This window comes from Chamaea fasciata, unplaced genomic scaffold (genome assembly GCF_029207755.1).
Source record: "Chamaea fasciata isolate MVZ Bird 193981 ecotype frontalis unplaced genomic scaffold, bChaFas1.0.hap1 SCAF_7, whole genome shotgun sequence".
In the NCBI taxonomy this organism is placed as follows: domain Eukaryota; kingdom Metazoa; phylum Chordata; class Aves; order Passeriformes; family Sylviidae; genus Chamaea; species Chamaea fasciata.
Window position 1 is genome coordinate 51,905,943 of NW_027094092.1, and position 18,113 is coordinate 51,924,055.

The 18,113-nt window shown below is 41.3% G+C and overlaps 1 long non-coding RNA gene across 1 annotated transcript in view; it reads left to right on the forward strand.

Annotated features, from left to right (window-relative positions):
• Positions 1 to 16,222, forward strand: part of LOC136291825 (uncharacterized) — a 51,554-nt gene extending 35,332 nt beyond the window's left edge. The window contains exon 3 of the long non-coding RNA XR_010721755.1: positions 15,616 to 16,222. This is a non-coding gene — a long non-coding RNA (uncharacterized lncRNA). The remainder of the gene's footprint in view (positions 1 to 15,615) is intronic.
• The last annotated feature ends 1,891 nt before the right edge of the window (positions 16,223 to 18,113 follow it).

Genomic DNA, 18,113 nt, shown 5'->3' on the forward strand with positions numbered 1-18,113 from the left:
CTAATTTTGCCGTAGTAGATCTGCTTGTGCCAAATTCCCACACAGAAAAATCTCAGGGACATAAGACTGACCTCAGTACCATGGTTTTACTTCTCTTGCTTTCTTCACTGCAAGCTGTGTTTAGCTTGTAAATACACAAGTGTTCTATTGTCAAGTATTTATTGCATTCCTTACAAGATATTTTTGAGAGTTGATCAATATGAAGCTTATCCATGAAGTTACTATACAATTCCTACAGGATTAAAATTGGACATTTTTCCTTTTGTTGGTAAATTGCCAAATGCTGTTACAAGTAACACTCAATTGTAATAAACTTTTATGTAGGGTCCTAAGGTGCTCATTACAGAGAGATGTATATATATATATATATATATGTGTGTGTGTGTGTGTATGTTAAAACAGGCAATAAAAGAATCCCATGATGCATAAGACCTAATCAAAAGGCAGAATTTCCCATCTGAAGGGAATGATGTTATTTCAACCTCCATTTCCATCCAAAAACAGGCCAAGAAATAAAAATATCAATGAAATTAATTGGAGGAGTACAAATCACAGAATAGTTTAGGTTTAAGAATGTCTATAGACAAATTGCTCTTTCTTACAATTGCAAATATAATTGTCTCAAGCTGAAAAGTCCTGGAATATGATCATCTTCTCACATGGCTAGAAATCAAGATTATTCTGCTAGAAATCCATGAAGTTACATTGGTGGAAACCTTCACATGGGCAATAAAAAATACACAGAATTACAAGCATTTGATAAAGCCAAGTGCTTTGGAAAGCTTTACACTTTCAAGTTTCAGGGCATAAAGTAACCTAGGAATCAGAAGGAAATCTCATGGCTTATCCCTATGGCTATGGTAGTGGAGGCCAGGCAGTCACGCTGCCTCACCAGGACTATGGGGAGCACATCTGCTCAGCAGAAATAGAGCAACATACATATTCTCTTCTGTTTAGCAGATGCTGGGATTGTGGCACACACTGGTTCACGGGCTAGTGAATATGACTTGTGAATGGCAGGGTCCAAACTGTCTGCTGGGCTTCACAGGCAGCTGAGAGACAACAGGAGGAGGCAGCAGCCGGCCCTGCAGTGGGAAATACTGGCTGTCAGAAGCAGCCAGGCAAGATCTGGCAACGCACTCCCGAATAAAGTGGAGACAAGCTGTCTGCCCAGCTCTCTGAATGCAGAAGTTTTGGACCCGTGAGCAAAGAAACTCTCTTCAGACATTTGACTCCTCTCCAGAGTTCAGGAAATTAGAATTTAGATATATTCATTGTGAGGGATACAAGGTGTCACGCCATTCTGCTACGAAGTGCTCCTTTCACTGAAAACAGGTCAAAACTACTCTTCCTGTTTGGGCCTTTCCTGTTAGTTTTTTTAAACAAGATTCTCTCAAAAGGCCACAGCCCTCAGGCCACAAGGTAATCTTTAGCCATCTGCTTAATTTTTCTGAGAAACCTTGTACCAACCCTTGTTGAAAAGTGTTAGTTCAGGGGAAAAAAAAATATGTGGACATTCCCACACAAAGTTCACTCTGCCGGGGACCTGGGGACAGCTTAAGCTCTGGACAAGGCAGACGTCTTATCTGTGTCACCAGAGAGTCAATACCAGCAAAACTGCCAGCTGACTTCTGATGTAAAAAGCAGAAATTGAAAATCAGTGCTACTGTCATGTCTTCTAAGAGTGAGGACAAGCGTCTTACATTTGCACCACCAGCTCTGAAGGTGGTCCCCATGCCTGGAGCAGCAAAATTACAGTGATGGGAGACTGTGGCTTCAAGGCAAGCATGCAATAAGTATTTTAAACACCATAAAGTTCAGAGCTTAGCATCCAAATTCAGGATGTTCATTTGTCCCAAATGTAGACACTTGAACCTCTGAACATGATTACAGCTGCTGCTTGTAGAGGATTGTTAGGAAAAGAGAAAAGAGCCTTTAGAGTATCTCATCTGCAGGCACTCATTGGTTGTTCATAATTTTTAAAAGTTGAAATCACCATCTGTTTATGTGCAATGTGGTAGTGCTTTAAGGATTATACCACCAGGTAAAAGAAAAGACCTGAGGAAATTAATGCCCCAACTTTAAATTTTAGACTTTTAGATGTATTCAAAGAAGATAAAAACCCAATTGCAAAAGAAGAAAAATTGCCTTTTCCAGAGAAACTATTATCACAGTCCAAAAAAGAATCCAGAATACTCTGAACCTAGAGTTTTATAGATAACTTCAGAACAAAGCTGAAAAAACAGGTTAATTGGTCTACAGCCGCTTGTATCTAGCTGGGGGTAAATCACTTCAAAGACAAATTCAGTCACCACCTGAGTGAGAGAATGGAAAGGAAAGGTCAGTCAAAAATCTTCCTGTAGGGAGACCTGCATTGTTAATTCCTGACTCCAACCTCCCAAACCAACTCCATTCTACAGTCCCCTCTAGCCTTCACAGTGATTTCATAAAGTCAAGCACCATGGAAGTGCAACAGAAACAAGCTTCTAGTCATTGAACCCTCATGCAAAATATGGACAGATTTTTCCACATAAGTCTATTCAATTTTTTCAAGACTCAGGCTAGGGTGTTGGTCATCAGATCATTTCTCCTGCCCAGAATAGGAAACAGTATCTATTTCAGAATTATTGAAATTGCTGGAAAGCCTGATATTAATGCAATAGCTTGTGATCAGGGGAAAAAAAAAAAATCTAATTTCAGCAATCAGCTGGATGGATCCAAAATTCAAGGTGAAATTCAACACAACTGTATTTACTGGAGAAAAAAGGAAAGCCTGACCTAATCTCCCACCCAAAATCCAACCACAGTGTCTGGACTCAACAGAGTCAGGTTATTTTCCCATAGTATCAAAACCACAACTAGAAATAGGCAAAAGAAGCAACTGTCAAAAAAAGCCACTCATTTAATTAAGTTTCCAGTACGGCTCTGATCAAAGTGACAGTTACACTTCAACAAAGTCTTTTGATCTTGTTGATGCTCAGCTGAATGGAATCATCACATCTTCAGAGCCATGCCCAACGAGAACATAAATTCTGACTGCTCGTTGCTGAAAAGATTGCTTGCTATTTTTATTCTGGTTGTTTTTTACTTTAAGAAAAAAGTTGAATTCTCTATGTCAAAATCAACAGAAGAGTTTTTTAAAGGTATGGCAAGATACACATTCACTTAATGGAATACATACAAGAGTCTTTAGAATAACTTGATGAATTCCAGAAGTGGACTCAATACTACACAGCAAAATCAATCATGCTGGTAGATATATTCAGCTAAAAATGCAGAACTGATTCAGAGGAAGATTTCAAGAAATAAAAAAAAATTCACCAAGAACACAAGGGAAGAGAAAATACGAGCAAAATGTGCATGGAGCAAATGGTGATAACATTTGAGAAAGAATGCAACACAAACTAGCTAATGGGTTAGGAAAAATCACAATTAGTCTTGCAGTTTGGAAGGCTGAAGTGTCTCAGCCTGCAGTTCCTGAGCCATGATGTACAAACCACCACTGGCCAACACATCTTTGATGGCAGCCTCCTGTCAACTGTCCGACCATTATCTTTCTTGTCCCAGATATTGCATCATACTGAAGATGCTGATAATGAATGTCAGACTAAAACAAGCCAGTGCTATCATAGCTACAGAGGCATTTAAAGAACTGCACATAAGAAATTAATCAGATCAAAGGGCAGAGAGTAAACATTTATCTCACCCCTCGCTCCATCTGGAGATGCAGAGTACTCCATGTTAAAAAAAAAAAAAAAAAAATTCTTCTGTCTGTTCAAAAATTTGCACCAGAAAGTTTGAGAGATCAACTGTAGACCAAACCATGCCTGACACATCAGTCAATGTAGCATTTTAAAAGAGCTCACAAAGGAGAGAAGTAATTTTGATTCCTGACTTAGAGAAATTCCTGGCAAGGGAAGTAACTATGCTCAACCCCCAAATAGTCAAACACCCATCCACTGCATGTGGAAATTATTCTGCCATCATTTTACTACTCCAGCAGAGGTGGTGCATGGCCTTTCGAAGATTTGGCTCTTTTTGAAGGCTGTTATTTTAAACATTTTAGTACTGGGAGCTGCATGGAGATGGCAATTATGGAATTAGAGTGCAGTGTGGAGAGTGTCACTTTGAAATCATTTAGCTCAGTTCATTTCCTTTTCAAGTGCAATAGAAAGCAGATGGAGCAGGGAGGGCCAACAAGCCAAAGAACTCCCCAGGCTTTGGCCAGCACTCTCCTCCTCAAGTCTTACAGAGGGGTCACCAAATCCTCATGGAGTTATTATTCTTTAGGAGCACCACATGCTTGAACTCTGCCAGGATCCTGGTCTGTGGAGCAAGTTCCCTCAATCCTAGGTTTATGTTCAGCATCAAATATTAGGCCTAAGTTGCTAACAAGGTCATCAGAGACACAAGACTCACACCAGAAGAGCAGTGCAGAGGAGCCAGAGGCCAGTGGAGCACAGCAGGAAAATTAAGTGCTATGGAAAAGAGAGGCCTTGACAGAGGGAAAGAGTTGTCCAATATGAAGGAAAGGCTGTTACCAAAAGAAAGCATTGCCATATGCAGCAGGAGTTGGACAAGAAATTTTAATCTTGACTTGCAGCAATGACACACTGAGGTCAGGACAGCAAAAATAAATGAAGTGCAAGGTGCAAGGGGAGTGAAGCTTTGAAGCCTCAGTGTGTAGCTGATATTGCATCAGTGGAGGTGGCAGGGAGGAGTAAAAGGATTTTCCCTCAGGGACCGTCTAGCTAAGTGTGATCTTTCCTCAGAGCAAGGGTATGACTTCCAGGGATACTGTCCTGCACAACATCTCTTGGATAACTTAATAAAGTCTGTTATAGCTTATTCTTTGTGTTTCTTATACACAGAAAGAGGGATTCCCCAGAGGAGAATAACGTACAATAAGAGAAACAGATTCAAGTGCTGGAGTTGCAGTAGAATCTAAAAGAAATTTAAGAAGTCCAAATCCATTCCCTGTTAGTGTAACAGGACAGATCTTCCTCTCTCAGTGACAGTAATGCCCATGTCACTGGCCAAGGTTACTTCCACCAAGCAGGAACCAGAGTGAGCCCCAGCCTCCGAACCACCTCATGCACAGTTCCAGCTCGACACACACAGCACACTCATCCCTTGTGTGTCCCACAACACAGCAAGCACATTAAAGGTGGGCTGTGCTCCAAGCTTTCTGGTATCCACTGTCCAATGTGCAGGCAGCAGCAGCATCATCACCACTGCTCCCCCTTGCTTCACCTCTACTGAACAAGTTGCTTGTGCTCATCCATACAGACCTTGCTACTATTTCCCACCTATCAAAGGATCTGCCTTCTTAAAAACAGTCCATTGTGTCAGCTGGACAGACTTGCTCAGGTGGACCTCCAAGGCATAGACAAGACTGATGCCAAAGATAAAGGCAGCAATCCCAGACTGATGGCAGACATGGGATGCAGTGTTATCCTCTCTTCATGTCAGTCTCTTCATGCTCACAGGAGGTGTCCATTCTTCCTGGAAGAGTTGTGCTGTTGATCTAGGATTACCCTTGATGGAGGCAACACTTTTGTATTCATCAGACCAACTTCAGGGCTTCCTGCAGTTCCCTTTCTAGAAACCTGTAGTGAAAGAGAAATCTTCTGCAGTTGCCTTTTAGAGAGTTTTGCCAATCAAAGTTCTCACCGATATTACCAGTCATGGGTGCAATTGTGCTAGAGGTCTGTGAGATTAGCTAGTTGGTCTGCTCGTGCAATGTGTCCACTGAAAGTACACTGATAGCTGGTACAGGTTCTATGTGTACTCTCCAGCTACCCAAACAAATTAATAAACTCCTTAGTATCCTCCACAGATACCTCAGCAAAGAGATTTCCTCTCTTCCCCTTTCTAAGCCCTAAACAGAAGGCTCAGAGAGAACTGGCAACTACACCAGACACCTGCAAAAGAGCAGCTATTTGAAACACTTCTCTGTGCCATGGGAGCTAAGGTTTTCATCCTACCTCAGATATTGGCAACAGAACAATTTTCGGCACCTGGGCAAACTCCACTGACAATCTCCTACAGAGATTCAGGCACTATATCAATACAAGCATGGGTCTGGCTGCCTGCAAGCTCCCAGCAGAGCATGTGATCAGCTACTTGACCTCAACATGACAAATCTGGGGCGACAGGCTGGACAGGTCATTGCAGCCTCTTGCATAACCCATTCCAGGCCACCAGTAAGCCACCCATAAGCCAGGTCACCAAGAATCATTCTGGCAGTGTCTGTCTTTTGCTCCTCTGTCTTTCTTCCCCACATGCCCCTCAGAGACAGTGTCTCTTTCCAGCTCCACATCCAGTCACACAGAATGGACAGAAGTTTCTTTCCACCTCTGTTCCACCCACCAGGAGCTTCAGTCTCTGTCCAGACCAGAGAGGTAGCCTTAAGGCTACCAAATATACTCGTATGTCTCCAGATTTCTAACCCAACACCATGGCTATTGCTCCCTCATTCCTTTTCTGTCTACTCATCTCCGTCTTTGGAGTGCGTCTCCGTGTTCTCCCTCTCTTTTTTTAACTGTCACTATAAAGAGACCTGATGGCCCACCACCCTACAGAGAGGTCCAACTCACAACCCGCTGTGGGTATCTCTCCAGCTTGATGCTGTTGCACACCAGCTACATTGACAAAATCATAGAATCATAGAACTGCTTAGGTTGGAAAAGGATTTTTAGATCATCCAGTCCCACTATTAATGCAGCACTGCCAAGTCCACCATTAAACCCCATCCCTGACTGCTACATCTACATGTCTTGTAAATACCTCGAGGTTTGGTGGCTCAAACACACCCCTGGGCACACCCTCCTAATGTCTGACAATGTTTTTGTTGAACAAATGCTTCCTAATATCCAATCTAAACCTCCCCTGGCATAACTTGAGGCCATTTCCCCTCATCCTAGTGTTTACTTAAGAAGAGACTGATCCCCATCTCACCACAATCTCCTTCCAGGCAGTTAGTTGTAAAGAGCAATAAGATCTCCCAGGCCTCCTTTTCTCCAAGCTAAACACCCCCACATCCCTCAGCTGCTCCTCATCAGACTTGTGTTCCAGACCCTCCATCAGCTCCATTGCCCTTCTCTGGACATGCTGCAGCCCCTCGATGTCCCTCTTGAAGTGAGGAGCCCAGAACTGTACACAGGACATAACATGTGGTCTCACCAGTGCTGAATACAGGGAGATGATCACTGTTCCCTGTCCTGCTGGCCACACTATTCCTGATAGAAGCCAGGATGCCACTGACCTTCTTGGCCACCTGGGCACACACTGGGTCATGTTCAGCTGTTGCCAACGAGGACCATCAGGTCCTTTTTCACCTGAGTGGTGGGGACATTGGTAGCAGCATGGCAGTATCACCACAGTGTCAGTGAGAGCTGTCAGCCTTCCTTCTAGGAACACACTTCCAGGGCTGCATCTTCTTTCTCACCTGGTATTAACAGGTGTCCACCTGGATGTCTCCATGCATCAGGCCCGCATCTTTACTAGCCTTGGATATTTTTCCTACAGGCAAAAATCCTGGTGTGAATCTCCTTACTTTTGGCACACACCTGTTTACTTTAGGTCTGTCATTGGTGAAGGTTTCAGCATGGCCAGGGCAGTAACCCTTCCACAGAGGGAAGGTGCCGCCTCATTGCTCCGGGACTGCAGCAGTGTTTACCACAGCTCCAAGATCCCAGAGGTGCTCCATGCAATGCCAGAGCACACAGCTCTGGCCATGACCATGGAGTAGGAAGGTTGTCAGGGTGTGACTGGATGGGAAAGGCTGGCAGAGGGAGAGAGGGAAAGGTGTCACCCAGTAAGCTGGGGCTGAAAAGGTGTGAGCTGGGAGACAAGACTGCTGGAGAGGGAGTAGATGCATTGGGCTAAAATCATCTCAGTCAAATAAACTCCCTCTCTGCCTGTGGTGGTACCTTATTCCCACCTCTCCTGCCTCTCCAGGGGCTGGAGCACATGGGAGAACATGCACTGTCTCACACATCACTTTCAGCAGCCACTGGAAATAACCTGCGTTGGGTGCAAGAAGCCAAACTAGGCATTTCCTTCCTCACTGTGCTTCTGAAGAGGTTTCAAGAGACAATTCTTCTTTTGCATTTTGTTTTAAGGGAATCAGTTCATTCAACAGGGAGCCCAAAAGCTCTTTGACTAAAGAACATATGGCATAAGCTGTCAGTGTCGTTTCACCCTCCCTCCACTGCCTCATCAAAATTAACATAACCTTCTGGATGAGGAGGAATGGTTAAATCTTTAAAAAGAGGCAGGAAGGTGTTTGAACTGTAAGGGAAATATTAAAAATCTTTATTCAAATATATTTATATGTTTTAAGAGGCACAGACAATACTTACATGGTGTTTACACTGAGTTATTTAAACAGGAACAGAGTGCTTGACAAATTAACATCTAGAACAATACTGCTCTGGTAGTTCAAATGATAATAAGATCTAATAGGATTTCCCTATCCCTAATTCTGCCGAATCCAAGTAAGACTGATTTAGAAGTTGTAAATGTGCAGGAGGTGGCTTCTGAGACAACAAAAGGCATTTCTACGCTCTGAAAAACAGCCTTTGAGGATGTGACAATACATGAAAAATTCCTTCATCTGTGCCTCTGCTCAGCACGGTTTGGGCGAGCTGAGGCTGCCCTAGCGGCAGGTTTGTCATATCTTGCTTCATTTCCATATGCATTGTGCTCCTGTGGCTTTCTTGGCGCCTTCCTCTCTCTCAGCTGGTACTGCACCCTCCTGCATCACCACACGCAGAGCGAGTTCTTGGACTGATGAGCTTGCGGAGAGCAGGCAGCGCTGTCAGGAGGCACCAGGAGAAGCGTCCCTGCCCGCGGCGGCTCACGGCACCATCTCCGCACGCTGCCGTGTCCGAGGCTGGCGTGCGGGGAGGACAGAGCGCAACGGGCAGGAGAAAAGTAAGGAAAAAGTAAGGAAAAAAAACTCAGCCAGCGGAGACACACCTCAGCTAAGTCTCCTGAAAATTCCTCAGAAAATTAGAAAACTGGCAAGATAAGCACATACGGTGGCAGGGACGTGCATGTGTGAGGGGCACGCATACAAAGATGTGCCTGTGGGGAGGGCTCAAATGTGTGAGCACTTGTATGAACAGCAATAACTCCCTGGTTTCTTTTCACTGCCACATCAAAAATAAAAGAGGTGCTGGAATATATGGGTCTGGGACCAGCATAAAAGAATGAATCTGCACCGGCAACAGCAACTCTTCATGTTTAAAGAAGATGGAGAGGGATGCGAGTTTAGAAACACAACGGACAGCAGCACTGAACAGTTTTCAGTGAAATCCACACTCATGTAAAATTCCAGCATCTTGGACTAAACACCTTTGTTAGAAGTGATTGGAATCCCTAACAGCTGCGGCAAAATCCCTTCATTTGCAAGTGTTACTGGTGGATAAGCAAAATTATCTTGCTATTATTGCTATTTTTAGCAGCATTCATAACACTAGCTGCTTTCCAAACAGATTACTCTCCAGTGAGCTTGCTACAACTGTTGTGCACGTGGATGTTAAATTATTTTCTTCTGTAGTACAAGTTGCTCACTGTAGGCTTCAAAGTTCTAAGAGCTCCATGGTGGGTGAACCTGGAGTTAAACAACCCAAAGACTATAATTTCATGAGGGATATAAGAGCAATTTTCTCCCTGCAAGCATTTATCTTCTGGGAAAAAAAAAAAAAGATTTTTTCATGTTGAAAAGCAGGTTTGTTTTTAAATTCATACCTAAATTAAAAAAAAAACACTGTGGTACTCTGTTTGAACTAACAATTTGATTTTCTTTTATCACTGCTACAATTTTTGTGGACAATATAATCATCAAATACTTCTGTGAATAAAAAATAATAAGTGAAAGCTTAGAGATTTAGAGAATAATATTTCAGGAATTTTGCCTCAAATAACCAGGGGGTTTTTTTCGGGTTTTTTTTTTTCCTTTTTTTGTGCACTTGTAAGCATGAGAAAAAACAGTGGTGTTCTGTCAAATAAAAAGAAACATCTTTCTCATTAGGACTGTGTTTATCACGCTTTCAAATGCTCTGCAAACCAATGTCCCTATTTGTCACTGTAATTCAATATAAAAAAAGCTGTCAAAACTGCTCACTTTGCTCACTAGAGACAAATTTGCTGAAGTTTTGCAGCATGAGCCAAATAACACAGCACCAGATCCTCCAGCTTTTATTTCACTTTGCTCTAGGCACTATTCATACTGGTTTCTGTGCAATTTTTGCTCAAGTAAGGGCTGAAAGTTTCAGGTTTTGAACATGAGACTTTTTTAGAAATAAACAGCACAGAAATCCCATTTACAAAGAACATTGGGTGACTGGAATGGTGCTGCTTGTGAGCTTTATCTCTGAAATTTCAAGCCTATTTCCTTCAGCTTATTGCAAAATACAGACTAGCTACATCCTTGATGAAATTCTCTCAAGGTCCATGAGGTCACTCTCAGGATTAAACTGCCTGACTTTTTTTTTTATACAGAGTCCAGAAGCACTGTATTTTGTTGCCGACTACCCTTTCAGAGCGGTTTGTCTGTTCCACTGAAAACAAAGGTTATAGATCTCTTCCCTCATGGGAAGAGATTTGATGAAGCAACTCTCAGTTACTAACTTGTCCAGAGACTCCAGGACCACACTATGTCCTTCTGGCAATAGACAAAACAGACAAAGTTATCACTCAAGGACAGCCTTGAGTAATGGCTACATTTTCCATGGCTTTAAAAAACATGTTTTGATAAATTAAATAAAGAAAACACGTTAAGAGTTATGTGTTGGGAATAGGTAGAGTGGCAGGTCATGAGAAAAGCAGCCAGGACAGTGGTTAAGGCAAAAGATTAGAGCCAGCTGCTCTTTTTAGACTTCACCACACTATTGAGTTGTCCTGAGATTTGGAGAAGACTTTTATGGTAAAATCTATAAACTAGAGTCCTTCACCTCACTCTTCTGAACTGCCTTTCTGCATCTGTGCAGACCACAGCAGTTTAACATGTTAAACACTTTCACAGGCTCAGATAAAAGCTGCAAAATATTAACAGCTGTAGTGGCCAGCCAGTGCATTTTTATCTCTTTTTGAACATGTGCCCAAAGACCATTTGATGAAGATATGTTCTACACTAGTAAAGAAATAGATTTCTACGTAGACACAGGGGGCCTAGTAAGGCCAGAGAACATGAAAAACAAGATGACATCTACTGATGACTACAGGTCCTCTGCCTGAATCCTTTATTGCAGCTGCATGGACAGACCCCTCCCTGAGTTTTTACTCCAGCCATTATTCCTAACTTGGCATCCAGAAGTCAGCCTTGGCTTCCAACCTGAAAAAATAAAAAAAGGGAGATAGATAGGCTAACACACACTAGCCTCCGTTAAGCATTCAGGGTATTGTGCATATGATAAAGGATTAGATAAAACAGTGGCAAAAGTCTGCTATCTTACAAGGCTCAGGAAAATAAACCACAAAGACAATTCAACAAAGTCCTCTTTGTTCCTGAATAGAACCAACAAAATGAAAGGAATCTGGTGGAAGAGAGAATGCAAGAAAGAGGTCTGCTGCAGGGAGCAAGTACAGACAGAATCGCTCTTTGCTGGTTCCTCTGACAGAGCAAGTGCATGATTATCACATGAGCCTCACAAAGACTGGAATTAAAGGGGCTGACTCGGCTGTCACATCGCTTAAGCTGCACCGAGGTCAAAGGAGTTCGGACTAACCGAGGTCAGAAACACACAGCCTGGGAAGTAGGGGTCTCTTTTTCAAAGCAACAATTGCTTAGGTTGATAAAAATAGATACCTAGAGCCCATGATGTCTTATAAAGGTGTCCCTTTATACCAGATTGCCACAAAGTGCTGTGTATAATCAATAGCACTCTGAAAAGAACAGAACCACAATGAAGGCAGTCAGGTGGTCACTAGAAACAAGTGTAAAGGGCAGAACACACAAGGGAAGTCACCATCTGTGCTAACCCGTAAAAGACCAAGGAAAAAAATAATAAGTCTGAAATACTGGCACACAAGTATGATAGAATCCAAATACAAACAGGTGTCAATAGCATGACCACAGGGGAGTCTGCTATTTGCAGGTAGCCACATGTCTTCTGTATATTATTTCATGAATCATGTCCCCAACAGAGACTTCTCTTTGCTGATTTCCAGTGATGCCAGGGCTACTGATAAATGTCTCTGTGCTAAAAATAGTACCTATTCTCTCCCATGCCCTCTGTCCCCTTTCAGCCTCCACTTCATATGAATCAGCTCCAAGAGAGGGGCACTGACCTCATCTCACCAGGAATATCAAACATCTCCACAGCTTTGATGAACCTTTTGATGAGAGTGGAAAAAGGAGAAATGTACACATCAGCTGTGTAATCATGTGCTGGATGGGTCTGGATGCATCCTAAGGTTTGTGTTTAAAAGCAAAACCGATACACATCTCCTTTGGTATGCAAGCACAGAAAAGCACCCTTTGTTTTTGTGTGGTTTGGGGGGGGGGAGGGGGGGGGGTTCTGGAGGCTTCAGTAGTATTTGGATGGGGTCCACAGAAAAATCTGTTACTTTTGTCATAGACATAGAACTATATCATTTTTGCCATTATCATCACTTTCCAGATAAAACCAAGATCAGGATATTAGTGGGTTTCTTGCTCCACAATGTGGATTAAATAATTGTTTCTGCCCAACAAACTCATATTGACCTTTGAATCCTCATTTTTGAATCAGGACTTTCTATCTTGGCATTATTTGTGGCAACATACCAGATTTTTAATATATTTTTTACAAATAAAGTCTGTGTTCCCCTCATTCCTCTAGCCATAGCATTGAGGCATCCTGGTAAAAAACTAGATCTGTTGTGACACTGATACAGTGAACAGAGCCAGGTTTTCAGTTATCATTCTGCCACACCTCTTTGTGGACAGGGAACTTGTAAAAAAAAAAATCCTGAGAGTAAGACAAAGCAAAGAGGGCAACCTTCATGACCTCCAGGCGATCTTCACAGATGTGCTCAAGCTGATAGCTCAGATGAACCTGAGAAAACAAGTCCTTGGGTAAGCTCAGTTATCCTTTACTTTAACCTGACTGCTAATGGCTATGTGTTTACTTGTCCTTGAGGAAAGAGCCTCTATTGTGGTTTATCAAACACAGAGGAATTCCCAGTGCACTCAGGAAGGTCTGGGGCAAATGTTAAACTGATAACTCCAAACACACTATTTGTGCTTCATCATTTGATGGACTTTAAACTGGAAATGATGTTCTGTGTCCAGTGCTGTAACAGTAGAAAACTGCAGGTCTTTTTCATTTCTGTTCTTTTAATCCGATTCTACTGCATATTTTCTGATCTGTTGCAAAGCTTTAGGCACTGCTGGTGCTCTGCCCCCTAGGTCAGAATCACCTTGCAGAAGGAGATGCCAATGCCAGTTGTTAGGGGGTTTGTGTATGTGTTGAGGTCAGGTGAAGGACAACTGTCTCCACTGATGCTACCTTACAGGATCCTGCAGGAAGCAACACAAAGTGATTCCACAGAGGGAAAGCCAGCACCTACTATGCTTGTGAAGGGAGTGAGTAAATCCTCAGACCATGGAATCTGGGCTTTCTGATTCAGATGAAATCCAGATTGATGAGATGAGAAGCAGGCATTCCACTCATGTACAGCCTGGGAAAGGTGAGGGACTTGTTCTTAGGGACCTGGAAGTGTTTACTCCTGATCTGCTGGACACTGAGAAGGCTGCAATCCATCAAACAGTAGCATTCTCTGTTGAGCATTCTCCATTGAAAATGTTTTGGTTTTCTCTGTAAGGAAGTTTATTCTTGTATCTCCAAAGTGATGGGAAGTAATGCCAATTTCTCTTTCTGCATGTTGTCACCAGCTCCTCAACTCAGCATGTCTTGCTGGTAACTTATCCTTCCATTGCAATAAAGCAGCTTTGGTCTTTCACACCATGTTAAAGAAAATAACCAGCAGAGTACTTAAACCAGGATTTGCTTGACTGAAGATTTCAATTGAGTTCAGCAGTAAAAGGAAACCTTATTAGTACTACTTCCCCACAGCTAGCTTTGCTCAATGCCTAGTGTTAAGATAAATTATGTTCTTCAGTGTGTAGGATGAAATAAGAATTGCTATCACAGCAGGATGAGTTTCTCAAATATTACTTACATTAGACAGCAATCTTTTGTTCCCACAGAAGGAAAATTTTTGAAAATAGATAACCAAGCTTATCTTGGAGATCTATCACTTGGGGCCATAATCCATGATCTATGTAGACCCACTTAGTGCAAAGTATATCATTTTGTCTAACAGCCTTTGACAGGGACTTTGACAGAACTATTATTTTCTTCTGAATGATATATAAACAAATTCAGTTCTACAACTTCATCTCCAGTCATCTCTGTTCATTGTTCTCTTATTGCAAGTATTCCTTGGCATAGTTTAAGAACTACTGAAGTATTTAATAGCTGTTTAAAAGTAACAGCTATTACTACTTAGACTAGACATAAATAGAGGGAAACTAAACAGGTCATTACCTTTGCAAGTAAGGTGTGTATGGAGAAGGATTTAAGAGAAATTAAACTATAAATCCAGTTACTCCATTACTCTCTGTGTTTTAAGTGAGAAAGCAGAATAGGTTTGCAACGTTAAGTACAGGGTAAGACTGTTCTGAGTCTAATACAAATATGAACATAATGGTAGAGAGAATTTGCCAGTTGCTTAGCCCTTATAGAACCACTTCTGGAACTGCTTAGGTTGGGATTCTTGGCTCTACATCTCAAATGTGATCAACATTTTGCTTGTAATTCTTGGTCCCTAAAGGGTATATGCCAGCTGTGAACAAGAATGTATTTTCCATTCAGATGGAGAAAGTAGGGAGAAAGGTATAAGATGGAGTGTCTCATTTCTCTTGAGATCTATCCAAGACCTTAAAAAATCAATGGAAATCTTTCTGTTGAGTTCATCATGCTCTGAATCATATCCTTACAAAACTCATTTTATTGTCAAGTCCATTCCTTCTTCCCCATTCTGTTGCTCAGTTTGCTCTCTGCTGTTGAGAACTTTTTTGCAAATATTAATAAATCTGTATAATCTTTGGCCTTTAGCTGAGTCTCGATTCCATGGCACACTCTTGCACTGTATGCGTGACTGCATGGTTGATGGTTGCTCTGGAAATTACTCATAAAAATTAATTGTCTGGTAATACCACAATTGTCAATACGTGTAGGTTGCAGCATTCCCCCTGTGGGCTGTTGTAGCAGATCATAAAACTTCATTTCCAGGAAAATTTCAAAACTTTTATTTTCTAGGGAACATTAATTATCAGAGTCCAGATGACCTGTCCCATTTCTCCATTAACTTCATCTCTTTTTCTCTCATCAGACATGGTAATTTGAAGGCAACTGGCAGCAGATCACATGTCAGGCTCCTGGTTTAATGCCCCGGTTTCATGTCATGTCAACTGAAGTGTTTAAGAGCAGCCAGACTCATAAGACTAATCCCCAAACGAATGTTTGTGTGTGACCATTTCCCCATTGTTAAACATTTCTATCAAAGCTGATTTACAAGTCTGACACTTACACAGACATGTGCTTTGGCATTCTGCAGGCTTCCTGAGACTCATGCCCTCCAGCACTGCTTGTTGACCTCCCCTTCAAACATGAGATGCTGATGGATCATCACAATGGACAAACCACTCTGGACCTACATGGTCATAAAAACTCCAGTCACGTCCCCGTTGGAGTTTACAGCGATGCATTCTTTCGCTGAAAAATTTTATTCCCTTGAGGCCAAACCCTTTGCAGGTACTTACCAGTTCTTATGAAGTTCTTACCTGGGGAAGATTCTCATGCCTAGGATGAAATACATCAAAGTGCACGAAAACTTCCACCCCTCCTAGATAATCATCTTATGATCAAGACATTTACTGGTGGCACAGGAGTCCAGATTTCAAGTTTCTGTTCTGCAAGATGTCAGAATCCTGTATTCCAGGCAAGCTTCCTGAACACCAAAATATCAAGCTATTCTTGTATTCTGCCTCTCCTGTTGGGCCTGTTTCACTTTATATAAATAAATAACCATTAATTGAACAAGGGCTTGAACTTAGGCTGCCCATTGAACTATTGCATTGTTCTTTCCCCAGGTCAGTGAACAGGTAACTGCTTGTATGAAGTAGGCAAGTTGCAGAGCAACAGAAGTAGCTGAGGGGTCCCAAAATCACAAGGAAAAAAAAGAAAACCACTTGGTAAAATCATTTAGTAGAGTATGAATCCCCTGGTTTTAGTCCTTAAACTGAATGAGGAAGAAGAAGGACTAGTAGCTTTTCTAGGAGAGGCTTTGTCCAATCATCTGAAAGATCATAGTTCTACCAAATTTTGAAAAGAACTAATATTTAAAAGACATACTTTTTTCCTCTCTGAAGTTTAAAAAAAAAATCTTAGCTAAATGATCCTCTAACAAGCCCCTTGCTTTAGAATGAAAGTGCTGCATATCTTTAGCATCACAGTATCTTGAGTCTTAAAGTTTCTAGAACCTCTGCCTCAGACATGAAAAAGGACCTCACTGTTCCAGTTCCAAGTGATTTCTCCACCTAACACTCTTCCCAGCTTTGCTGGCATTTTTCAAATGAAGGTTTAAATCTATTATTTACACACTATTTTCACATGATGAATATGAGTTTGTCATATTTGGTCATACAGAAAGATAACTGAAAGCAATAGGGAAATTCAATGACTAATGTAACATTGCTATAAAAGATCATATAAAAGGTAAGACAAGGACTGGAGAGGTTGATTCCAAATCTTCTTACCTCGCTGCTAGATAATCTACTGTAATAACTTTAATATTTACATTTGATGGCCAAAAATATTTATTTTCAAGCATCTCTTTGATAAGGAACTTAATCTAAGTTCTTTGATTAGGAACTAAAACCCATGTTTTAGTCAGATTCACCTCTCTATAAGCATATCAACAAATTGGTATTTCTGTAGACGTAAGAGTCTGCTTTTTCTTTAATGTCATATAATTGTTCTCATAAGCACTTGCATAAAATCAGTTAAGAGTTAACCAACTAAAATATACAAATATGCGGGAGGTTTTATGAAGAACTACAACTTCAAAAGGAGTTGGTTTAGGGGTCATGACCCCATTTTTTGCAATAACTTATGCATCACGAACTTACGTAATTGGCAGCAGATAACATATCACACTCTCAGTTTTATGTCCTTGGTTTGACAACAGTGTCAATTGAAGTATTTGCTAACTGCAGAACAACTGGAGCCTCATAGATGAAAATGTTTTCATTTCAAAACTGATGTTTGTAGCAAAGCATTCCCCCTTCATTGTTCTTTTTTAACATTACTAATTTCAGTATCAGAAATGGATGGGGGTATGCGTGTAATTTTGGACAACCAAAAAATATTTCTCAATAGTATTTATCATAGAAAAATGGAAATACCTGACAAAAGAAAGTATGTAATTTTTAAAATAAAATATTGTCAGCACAAAAGAACACATATGAAGTGGCCTTGGATCTCTAAATATTTTTAATTTTTAGAGCATGAATCTGCTTTACGATAAATTATGGGAAATGAGTGATCTGGATTTTAAAACATTTTAGTAGGGTAGGTTTAAATTTATGTTTTCCTTTTCCCAGAGATTGCATTAAACAGCAGCCAAGAGGCAAGCCTAGATTGCTTCTCTATGTTGAAACTGGACACCTGTACCACTTAAAAGGCCCCTCCTCTTGGGACACTGGAATCTTCACAAACCACAGCAGAAAATGTATAAAGCAAAAAATTATTGTACAGATGGGAGGCATTTAAAAGAAACCTTACTGACTTAAGGTCTTAATATCTATTTAAATTCAATGGTAGAGAAGCCAAAATGTATTGAGTCTCTTTTTGAGTGATCTGAGGCTTAGGAGTAGGATTTGTTTGGGGTTTGGCTCTGAAAGGTGTATTTTGTGGGGTGCAGTTCTCTTTCAAGACACTTCTTTCTCAACAGTGAGCATATTCATACGCACAATATTGAACATAATTCCGAAAACTGTACAGTAGAGAGGAAGAGAACGGTGGAAATTTTATTAATGGGAAGTTTTCCTCTTG